The following is a 10,223-nucleotide window of genomic DNA, read 5'->3' as shown; positions in this document are numbered from 1 at the left end:
TACTGCATCAGCATGGCAGGACAGATGTTTTCCAGTTATTCAAAAATGTAGATTAATCATCTCCAACTGATTGTGTTAAAGTATTAGAATGAACCACTGATAACCTGCAGCACCTGCCATGGGTTTCAATTAAGAAAGTAGAAATCACGGCTGCAGATCTCCTGATTATTTCACATTTCACATTCAGAATGAAAGATCATGATCTTGAAGGCTGTTGCAAAATAAATGGCCAGAGAAAACCACATCAGGAAGACTTCATGTTAAAGATCATTATAATTAGCTATATTCATTTTAAATTTCATCACAAAATCATAAATGAAGACTGAGGAGACAGGATGCTTTGTAAGCTCCAGTTGCTCCTTTTCAAAGGTGGCGTTTGTGGCAGCGTTCAGCCTCCCCTCCCCACAGTGGCAGGGCGCTGTCAATTGCAAATTACTTTCAGTGGCCGCTCTGTGCAGGTGGATATAGAAATCACTGTATTTTTTACAAGTAGCTCCAATTTTATATTCACCTTTAATTTTTAATCTTCCCTGTAAAGCACTGTGGTGGAAATTCAGATCTTTTCTCTGTAGTGTTGTAGCATGTTCAATTGATTAGTGTAGATAATGTGTTTGAAGGGGATGACCACAAGATTACCATGGGACTCATGACAGTGTGGTAAATGCCTGTAGGGAAACACCTGATTGATGTCTTGCCTTATTGCCTGTATCTTATCTTATGACTGTAAGGTGGTTGTAAAATCTTGTTTTTTGACTCCCAGCAGGTAGTAAATGTTTCCACAACAACACCAGGCATCTTTTTATGGTTTCGCCTGACGTCTTTCAGCTGTCAATCAACCCGTCCTTACCTGAATGACCATGGTTCAACCCTCTGCTCATCAACCGCTGAAAGAAAAAGAAACAGTTCAGATATTTGTCATTTTTTAAATATTTTGAAACCCTGTAACGCTGATTCTCTGAGCTTGTTGACATTCGGTCAAAGTGCTGCACTCAAACAGGTGCTTTCTCTGCCATGATTAGATCTAACCCCTGGCGATGCTGCTGCTGAATTGCCTGCATCTCCTCTCATCTGATGGCTCCTCTGCCTCACGCAGCAGGCAGAACAGGATGAATTTAGTCCACTATTTATAACCCTGTTGCAGTGCAGGTTGTTCACATTCTCTTCATTTAAAATTAGCTTGAGCTACTGAGTGATTCAAACTGAAGTAACGCACTGTACAAAGCCTGTTACATCTCTTATTTACGTCTTATCTCTGAAGATGATTCCAACAATGACGTTTTGGAGATTTTTCCAATCTTCTGTGTCGTTTCCATGCAGAAAAGTGAATATTTCTGTTGTGTTCAATGTTATGCAACTGTGTGACAACAAGATGAGCTCTTTACCAAAGTTATGGGATGGCCTGTGGCTGCAGATGCACCTGCTTTGCCACCTGGCTGTGCATATAATGGATGTAACCACTGCCATTACAAGCTACCCTGTGTGAATCAGCATGAGTCACAGGTGTTCAGAGCTTTTCTGCCCTCCTTAAGACACACACAAACACACATACACACACTAAAATCAACTTCAGGTGACACCGAAATGTGGGCTTTGCTTTTAATGGTCCTACTTTGTGTGTAGGTGTGCACACACATGCACACAATTGATGCGTAGGGGTGTGGAGTGGTCAAGTGATGAGGCACTGTGGAGGCTGAGAGCTCTGGAGAGTGGTGTGTGGGTTGGAAGCCTCCTCTCCTCGCACTGAAACACACACACACACACACACTCACACACACAAAGCTGGGGGAGGTGGAGGCAGCAGAGCTTGCTTCGCCGTCTGTCCATTGATCAGTGGAGAGGTTGGTAGACTTAAAAGATCAGTGTAGAGACTGATGGAGAGCAGAGAGAGGGATGGAGCGGAGGTTAGTGGGGTCCTGTAGGATATAGCAGAGAGAAAGAAGAGATGAGGAAAAAAGGCAGAGAGAGAGAGAGAAGGAGAGAGAGAAAGAAAAGGAAAGTGTGAGAAGAGATAGAAATGAGGGTGAGGGGAGAAAGAAAGAAGCAGATCCCAGCGTCTGGGGTTGCCCTGGGTTTTAACAGTCTGGATAAAGCCTGCCGGTAAGCACTTGATGTTTCTGTGTTTCTACGTGCCATGTATGTGCACACATCGCCTGGGTGCCCATTTGTATGCCTGTCTGTGCCTCGTGCTTGCCCATGCTCCGGTGTTGAGCCACTGCAGAGAGCGAGATGCCAGGCGTTCGTCTCCACAGTGCAGCAGCAGCAGCAGCAGCAGCAGCAGGAGGAAGAGAACAAATCCTCCAGGCTTCCCTCCACTGCAGACAAAACCATTCAGCCTCTTATCTGTTCAATTAAAAACAGCAGCGTGCTCCGAGCTGCTGCTGCTGCTGCTGCTGCAGGATTCATTCAGACTTTGTGCATGTGTGTGCGTGCGTTTGTGTGTGTGTGTGTGTTCGAGAAAGGTGTTAGGGTGGGAAAAATCACACACAGACTTGCTTTGCGTTTTTTCAAGTTGTCGCCTCTGAGGAAAACCAGTGGTATTCCTCCCATGCAGCTCATTTGGCTTTTTTTTTTTTTAGTGTTTTCTATGAAATGTCAGATTGATGTGATGTAGTAAAAAACCAACTGACACACTGACTGCTACTTTGCATTCCTCCATCACATCCACTCATCCTACATAATTATACGTCATTATACGTTGTGTTTGTGCTGCAGACAGTTCTTGAAACAAGCCAGAAGTCATCAGTGTGGTATTAATCACAAGTTTAAACACACTTTATAGGATTTCTTGTCTCCTTTAGTATCACCAACATGTTTCTATGACAGCAGTAGCACTGGATCTTGATTACAAAGGCTGTAGCTGCAGTCAGCGGTGACTAAACCAGCAGATGACCCTCAGGAAATATGCATCAAAGAATAAACCACCATTCAAAACCACATTTATGGTCCTTTAAATTAGGCTATATATATTATTACATATGAGTTCATATAATGGGTTGTTCATGCACATGCATTTTCAAACAAAGATGAAAATGCATGTTTCTCTGCTCGTTTCTAACTGGCTGAGCGGCTGTGAAATAGCCAGTAAAAGCACCAATCAGAAACGCAGCACCCATTGTTGCCATTTCATTTGAGCATTAAAATGCTGCCACGCCACAAGGAGGAGAAACAAAATACTGTATTAGAAAATAATCTGAGATTTTATCAGTATTTAGAGAAAATGATTTTTTCATGTAAAAACAAAGAGTGGTCCACTTTTTTTTTGATCACATGTTGTCTCTCATTTCTCTTGTGAATGGAAGTTCTGACTGGAGTCATATCCTATAGGATGAGAGGATTTCTCCATCTTCAGTGAGCTGACATTTTTCTGCACCATTGTCTCCGTGCTCCTCTACACCGCTTTCAGCAGCCACTTGTAGCCTGTTGCACTCACTAACTACTCCCAGTTCTGCTACCTCGGGGCCCCCCGGAGGTCCCCGGACCCCAGTTTGTGCACCACAGAGCCAGGCAGCAGCTGAAGAATCCCCCTTATGATATGGAAGGCAACACGCGTTGACGTGTCGCGCTGCGCTTCCGACCTCTCGTATCGGTATGCGTCTTCTGCACACACACACACGCACACACAACACTCTCATGGGGACATGCGGCCAGTAGACACAGCCACGGTAAGTGAAGCCACTTTTCATGCGGGACTTTATCTCCGGGGAAGACGTGGAGCAACTTTTTATGCAGACTCGACGCGTCGTTGTTGATGTTGCCAGTGTTGGGGAAAGGGAAGTTTTAACAGACTTTTTCTCGTTCGTCGGCACCGCTCGGATCACAGCCTGTCCATGCAGATTGCGCAACGCGGCGTGTGATCGGGTTGAAAAACGTGAAAACAATTAACTATTGTTGCTTTTATTCAACACTAGTGTCGTTACTGACCGCTCACTTTGGCCAAAGTCCACCTCATCATCTCGGTTATGCTTTGCTTTGGCCATGCGGGGCTCCTCCAGGGAGCACATTTCACTCTCCACTTGGTCAAAAAAAGGGGAATTTTTGCGCACGAAACTTGACGTTTTTCAGCCGAAAGCCACATCTGCAGTGTTGTTGAACAACCACTTTATGTTTTTCTTTTTCTCAACTTTAATGTTTCATTACTTTGAGGGCCAACTGTGCCGCTTGGTCCCGTGTATGTGTGTGTGTGTGTGTGTGGAGAGGGGGGGCAATGCGCAAAGTGTGTGGTCTCCGGCTCTCCACCCCCGCAGAGACGTACGGTTTGCGCGCGCGCGTGCACATACGCTCGCGCACACACATTACCCGCACACACTCATGCACCACGCGCGCGCACACACGCACGAGCCTCTGTCTGTCACGGTCGGGGCATGGATGTCTCCGGGTCTCAGGAATGCGCCCGGCGTTTTCTCTGTATTTTTCACATTAAGAGCAGTTTGGGAACCGCTCTGAAAGCCGCTCTCAGAACCGCTGCCACCAGCGTCAAGAGAGCCGCAGTCACCCGCTGACTTCCAGCTACTCATTTCAAAATACGGGTCGAGTAGACTTGTAATAGTGATGCAAAGGGATTTGTCCTATGGGCATACAGCAAGTATATTGATTTCTTGTCTAATCAACAAGTCACTTCCTGTTGTAATGTATTAATTTATGCAACATTTGACATGCTGACCTTTTTAATTGATTTAAAGTACATTATGATTTCTTAGTCAAAAACTTACATGGATTGTTGATGCACGTGCAGATTGTTTTCCTACAAAGTGTCAGAAATTGATTAATTGACTAAGATTAACTACTGATGAATTGTTGGTTTATTGATTATGAATTGGCTGTAATATTTGATACAGGTGATGATGACACAGATCATAGTGCCATAATGTATGAAAAGTTATGAGGCCTATTTGTTTCCCATCTTAATTATCCAGCAGTTGGCAGCCACATTTTTTTTATTTATCCTAAATCAGATGACTAACCATATTTCCTTTCTTGTGCTAACCATTTTAATGTGACATGCTTATGGGCTGAGATGCATGCTTTTATTCTGAATGCAAACCAGGAGTAGTTTCCGGTTTGTTGCTGATGAACTCAGGCGAGTCTGATGCTGTAGTGGGAAAGAAGGGGGAGGGGGTGAGGGGGGGTAGCCCCTGCCTGGAGAGGAGAGAGGGGGAAATTCTTGTGTTTTTGGTATGCGATTACCCAGCGGAGAACCCATGACTGAGGGGGAGGAGCGGGGAGGGGGAGGGGGAGGACTGGGGTTGAGTTTAGGATACATTCCTGCTCTTCCTCTTTAAGTTAACTACATTATATGAGCAGCTGACATGTTGCCTCCTCACATGACGCATATAAGTTCCCAGCTGATGCATTACAACTGGACTAAGTGGTCAGATGACTTCAGCACTGATCAATAGGCTATATGATGCAGCAAACTACAGGAAAATCCCAATATAAAGTACTATTGTGATCTCAGAGGAACTGACGAGCAGTAATAACCACTTGAGAACTCTTTACTGAAGCCCTTGCATTAGAAAAGGTTGATGGTAATTTAAATACCATAATTACAAATGTCAGACCACCCACCCCTTGTAATTTATACACAGTCCTTTAAAAGTGAATTCAGTCACTTCTATCAGGTTCTTTATACCTGCACACAGATCACACACACACACACACACACATATATATTCTCCACAAACTTCAGAAACACGCCGACATTACATCTGACATATTAAAATAGAGCCTGCCAGATTTGCATAAAACCAGCAGAGCTCGGCCTGTTCATCAGCATCTGTCGAAAACCATAATCGCCCACTCGCTAACGACAATTACGATAATGGACTGATTGTTGGATTATACCACCAAAGTGGTTTTAGCACACATCTGCATAATTGTTCTTAGCATATACGCCGCCTGCGGGCTCCTGGCTGCCATTAGCTGTTGCAGAGTGATTGAGGAGTCGTTTGATGCTTGAAGAACAACGGTAAATTGTGCGCCAAATGTGTGGGTGTTTTGAAGTGTTTTAAGTGTGTGTCCACAGAGGTCTGTAGAGCGTGGAAATGCACAAAGCGATAGATTTGATGTATAGGGGCAGAGGAGACCTGCAAGATACCAGAGCGGAGTTCACTTTCAGGGGTCAACCCGGAGGCCCTTTGAGTGTGAACTCACACCAGTACCAGTAAATATTGTCAAAATCTGTGAATGATGCAAGCAAACCAAGGGCCAGTTAGCGACAACATTATCTGTAATCATTACATTACACAGGAGAGGTTGCAGCTTTGGTTTCTCCAAGTTCAAACTGCAAACATCACAACAGGTCGGCTCCAAAACTGCACCACTCCTCTGTGACTTTAAAATGTAGCTTATCCATTAAAACATTGACAATTTCTGCAAAATGTAATGATGTTGTATTGGTTTTCAATGATCCGTCCTTTAGCTTTTGTCAAAAAATTACATTGGCAAAACTAAATGTCACGTGACCAACAGATGGACACACACATCCGTAGAGCGTGGGGATGTGGTGGTGGTGGTGGGGGGGGGGCTGTAGCAGCATGAGCCAGATCAACAGCTGAACCCAGCTTTCCTCTTACAGTCCCTGTTTAAACATGCAGGGAGGCTTTTCGGTGGGTGCGGGTGGAGGGGAGGGGGGGGGCTGAGCAGAGCGGCGCTGAGGAAATCTGTTGAACTCTTTCCTCCAGCAAAAAGTGCAAATTCCTTAATCAAATTCAACAGTGGGGGAAAAAAATGGAGTCAGCACAGAGGAAGTTATTGTGTGTGTCCCGGTGTGTAATGACACCTGAAACCGTGGAGCGGGCCGCTGTTACTTCATCTCCTCCTCGTCCTCTACTCATTGCTCATCTCCTGAAAGCCGGCCAACATCCCACACACACCATCATGCTCCCCTCTCACTCTCCTTTTCTCTGAGCAGCACTCTGTGCTAATTACTCTCCGTTTCCATGGCGATGGGTAGCACCTCTTTTCTTGTTATCTTGGATAGCCCATTGCAAACATGCCTCGCATCACATCATCCAACTGAAGCAACACTTCATACAGTGGAGTGGATGGATTTCAGAGGTTTTTTGTGACTCCTAAAGGAATAATCCATCTTGTGTGTTTATATTGTAATCTGTAGGCTACCTTACATTTGACAACAGCAGAGCACTTGGATAAAATGCAAAATACCTTTGGGTTTTTCTCTCAGTGAAATTAAAAAACAAGTCAGTTTCAAACTCATTTTTGTAAATGTTTTAAAGTACCTAAAAACGTATTCTCTCCATTAAATAAGCAATGAATTCCTACATAGAGACTAATTCTCTTCTCCTATAGTATCATCAACATGTTTCTATGACAGGCAGTAGCACTGAATCTAATTCCCTAATTCCCTTCTGCTGAATTTGGAAGGGTTTGGTTATTTGATATGAGCGGACTCAAATGGAAAAAAAAATGATGTCACAAAATGTGTGAGCCTTTAAATGATAAATACTCACATATATGTTTATAATTCACCTTCCAACAGCACAGATGGAATAGGGACATTTAATCAAGATATTAAAACAGGGTCTTTTCAACACTTGTGGGCCCGCTGCCTCCTCGCTGTCAGCTATAAGTTGTGGATGTCACGCATTAGGCTCCATATAAGTGAGTCACTTTGACCTAGTCACGAGTTTCTATGTATAAACATGTAACTCAGAAGGGGAAAAATTGTGAACACTGGAGCGGGTCAGGAGACAAGCAGGGGTGGTAATTACAGGGGGGGAGGAAACAACACTGGAGTGGATTCAAGCACTGTGTGTTTGAGTGGGACCTGGGAGCGGGATGGAGGGGCCGGGAGAGCCACAGTCTGGGATTATCACAGCCTAAGTGGCCCTCCGTTCATTATTCATTAAACACACAGGAATGTGCAGACAGAGGCAGACGTTGAAAGAATTTCACTAATTTAGGTTTTATGTGCTGAAAATGCACAAACAGGGATTTAGCATTTGCATCTTTAGGAAAGAAGTTGACAGTAAACACCACCAGAGCACATTAATATCAGGAATAACCCGTTAAAACATCGGTTTTCTTTAATCCACGCTGAAGTGACATAAATTCACTGCTGATCAGTATTAATTTCCATCATGAACAAGAACATGTAGTTCAGTGGCGGTGTGCAGAATAAAAAAAGAGTGGGTTTACCCTTCCTCTTTGCACGTGCCTTAATACCACATTATCCTCAATGACCCTGGGTTTTATGAATGGGCAGCAGGAAGCTCTGCCATTGGCTGAAAGTGACAACCAATCAGGGAGGATCATTTGCAACAGAGGTGGGAGTGGATGAATGGACAAGTCAGGCGTTTTTTTTTTAGAGGTCAGGGCCCAAATGTGTGTGTGTGTCTGTAGGTGTATGTGCGTGCGAGGCTCACACACTGACCTACTTGGTTTATTGCAGGCGTCTATACATAGCTGTGGGAAAACGCAGGCAGACAATCGGCCCGGTTAAAATTAGCAGTCAGGGCCACCTGTCTGTTTCTCACAAAGGCGGAAACGACAGAGCAGGCAGGGCAGAGATGGAGGGAACAGGGAGGAAGGAAAGGGGGGAGAAAGAGAGGGGAGGGAGGGCATTGATCACTCTGCTGGTTTAACTCCTTCTCTCTTGCTCTTTCTCCCCTTTTTTTCCTCACTCAACACAGGGAGACATTGTTAGGCAGTCTGGATTTGAGCGGGGGGGGAGTTGGTGGTGGTGGTCCGGGCCAGGCAGAGTTCACATACCTCTCTGCTGCTGGACCGCCGCCAGATTTCACAGACGATATAGGTGGATAATATAGGGAGAGGAGAGTTAAAGGACTAATCCAACTCTTTGGGATTTACATTTTTACAATCAGAGCACCTCTTTTCTTCCCACTGCTTTACAATTACAGAGCCCCTCTGCCACCTGCACCCCCCCAACCCTCACCCCCACCCAAACCTTTTTTCTTTTCTTTTTTTTCTTTTTTTCTTTTTTTACATATCACACTATTGTCACTGTATCACAAAACTCAAGTTTCCTGCCTTTGTCGTCTCAGACAGCCAACAGGAAGTCCTCGTCTTCTTAACTGACATGCACATTAAAACTGGCATCTTGTTTCCTAGAATCCACACCCACACTCGGTTTTGTTCCTGTGTGCGCACTCTACCAAAGTCAAAGAGTCTGTGGGTGGAGAGACAAAATGTTTTTCAGAAAAGCAAAATACAGTATGTCGGCATCGCTTCATGGCCACCAGAGAGTTCAGCTACTAATGCTGCTTTCAAATGCAGAAAATGCAGGATGCTTAATTTCCCTCATCAGTCATCTTCCTCCCTCATGTGCTCCCTCATGTGAATAAAATCATTCTGACCCCGGTGTTCTCTCTTCTCCAGGACGCCCCGTCAGACGTCGAACAGGAGAGTGACACTCCAGGAGAAAACGGCGTCAGAAAGTCCAACGTTTGCTGTGACAGCCCCCCAGCTCAGACGGCCATCTTGGTTTTCCAGCATGGCAGCAGAAGGACGGCACTGAGTCGACAGGCAGAGAGGGAGACATGATGAGAAATGGCAGAAATAACTTTTGTTGTTTGGTTTTTTCCCCCCACATGCACCTCAAGCTCTTTTAAATTTGTCACATGTCATAATTTTGCTTTAAGAGCCTTTTATGATTTCTGTAAATCTGCCAACAAGACTCTGGTGGGAACAGATGCAGCAAAAAGTAAAAAAAAAAAAAAAAAAGAGAGAAGAAAGATAATAAAATGAAGAAGGTTCAGGCTTCTGCAGTTAATTTCAGCCTGGTTCCTCCTGAGCACACTGTCACTGATTTCTTTTATTCCAGACCTTCTTCACCTCCAACCTCCACAGGTGGATGGAACCTGCTGTTTTGCAGGATATGAAGAGCACTAACTAGACCGCTGCAGAAAAACGAATGTTTAAAGCTCAGAATATTGGCAGAGCATCAGTGTTTGAAGGTGCATGAGGGGAAAAAAAAACCTGTGTTGTATTGTTAGTTAGTAAAAACTTTCTTGTATTAGAGCAGCATCACAGTGTTCTTCTGATATTCATGCGTGTCCTTGTGTTATATTGGCAATGACAGCCCTGACATCCACGGGGATCCTCCTTGTTTGTCAACTCCTCTCAGCACAAACTTGTTTTCCTCCTCCTCGTTTTCCTGTCCTGGCTGAAACGTGAACGTTGCACAGGCGGCCATTTTGGCTCTAACCGGAGCCACGGAGCCACGGTGGGCCCCGGCGGTTGCT

Source organism: Trachurus trachurus, assembly GCF_905171665.1.
Source record: "Trachurus trachurus genome assembly, chromosome: 2".
In the NCBI taxonomy this organism is placed as follows: Eukaryota; Metazoa; Chordata; class Actinopteri; order Carangiformes; family Carangidae; genus Trachurus; species Trachurus trachurus.
The sequence above is the reverse complement of the archived record's forward strand: the minus strand, read 5'-3'. Positions refer to the sequence as shown.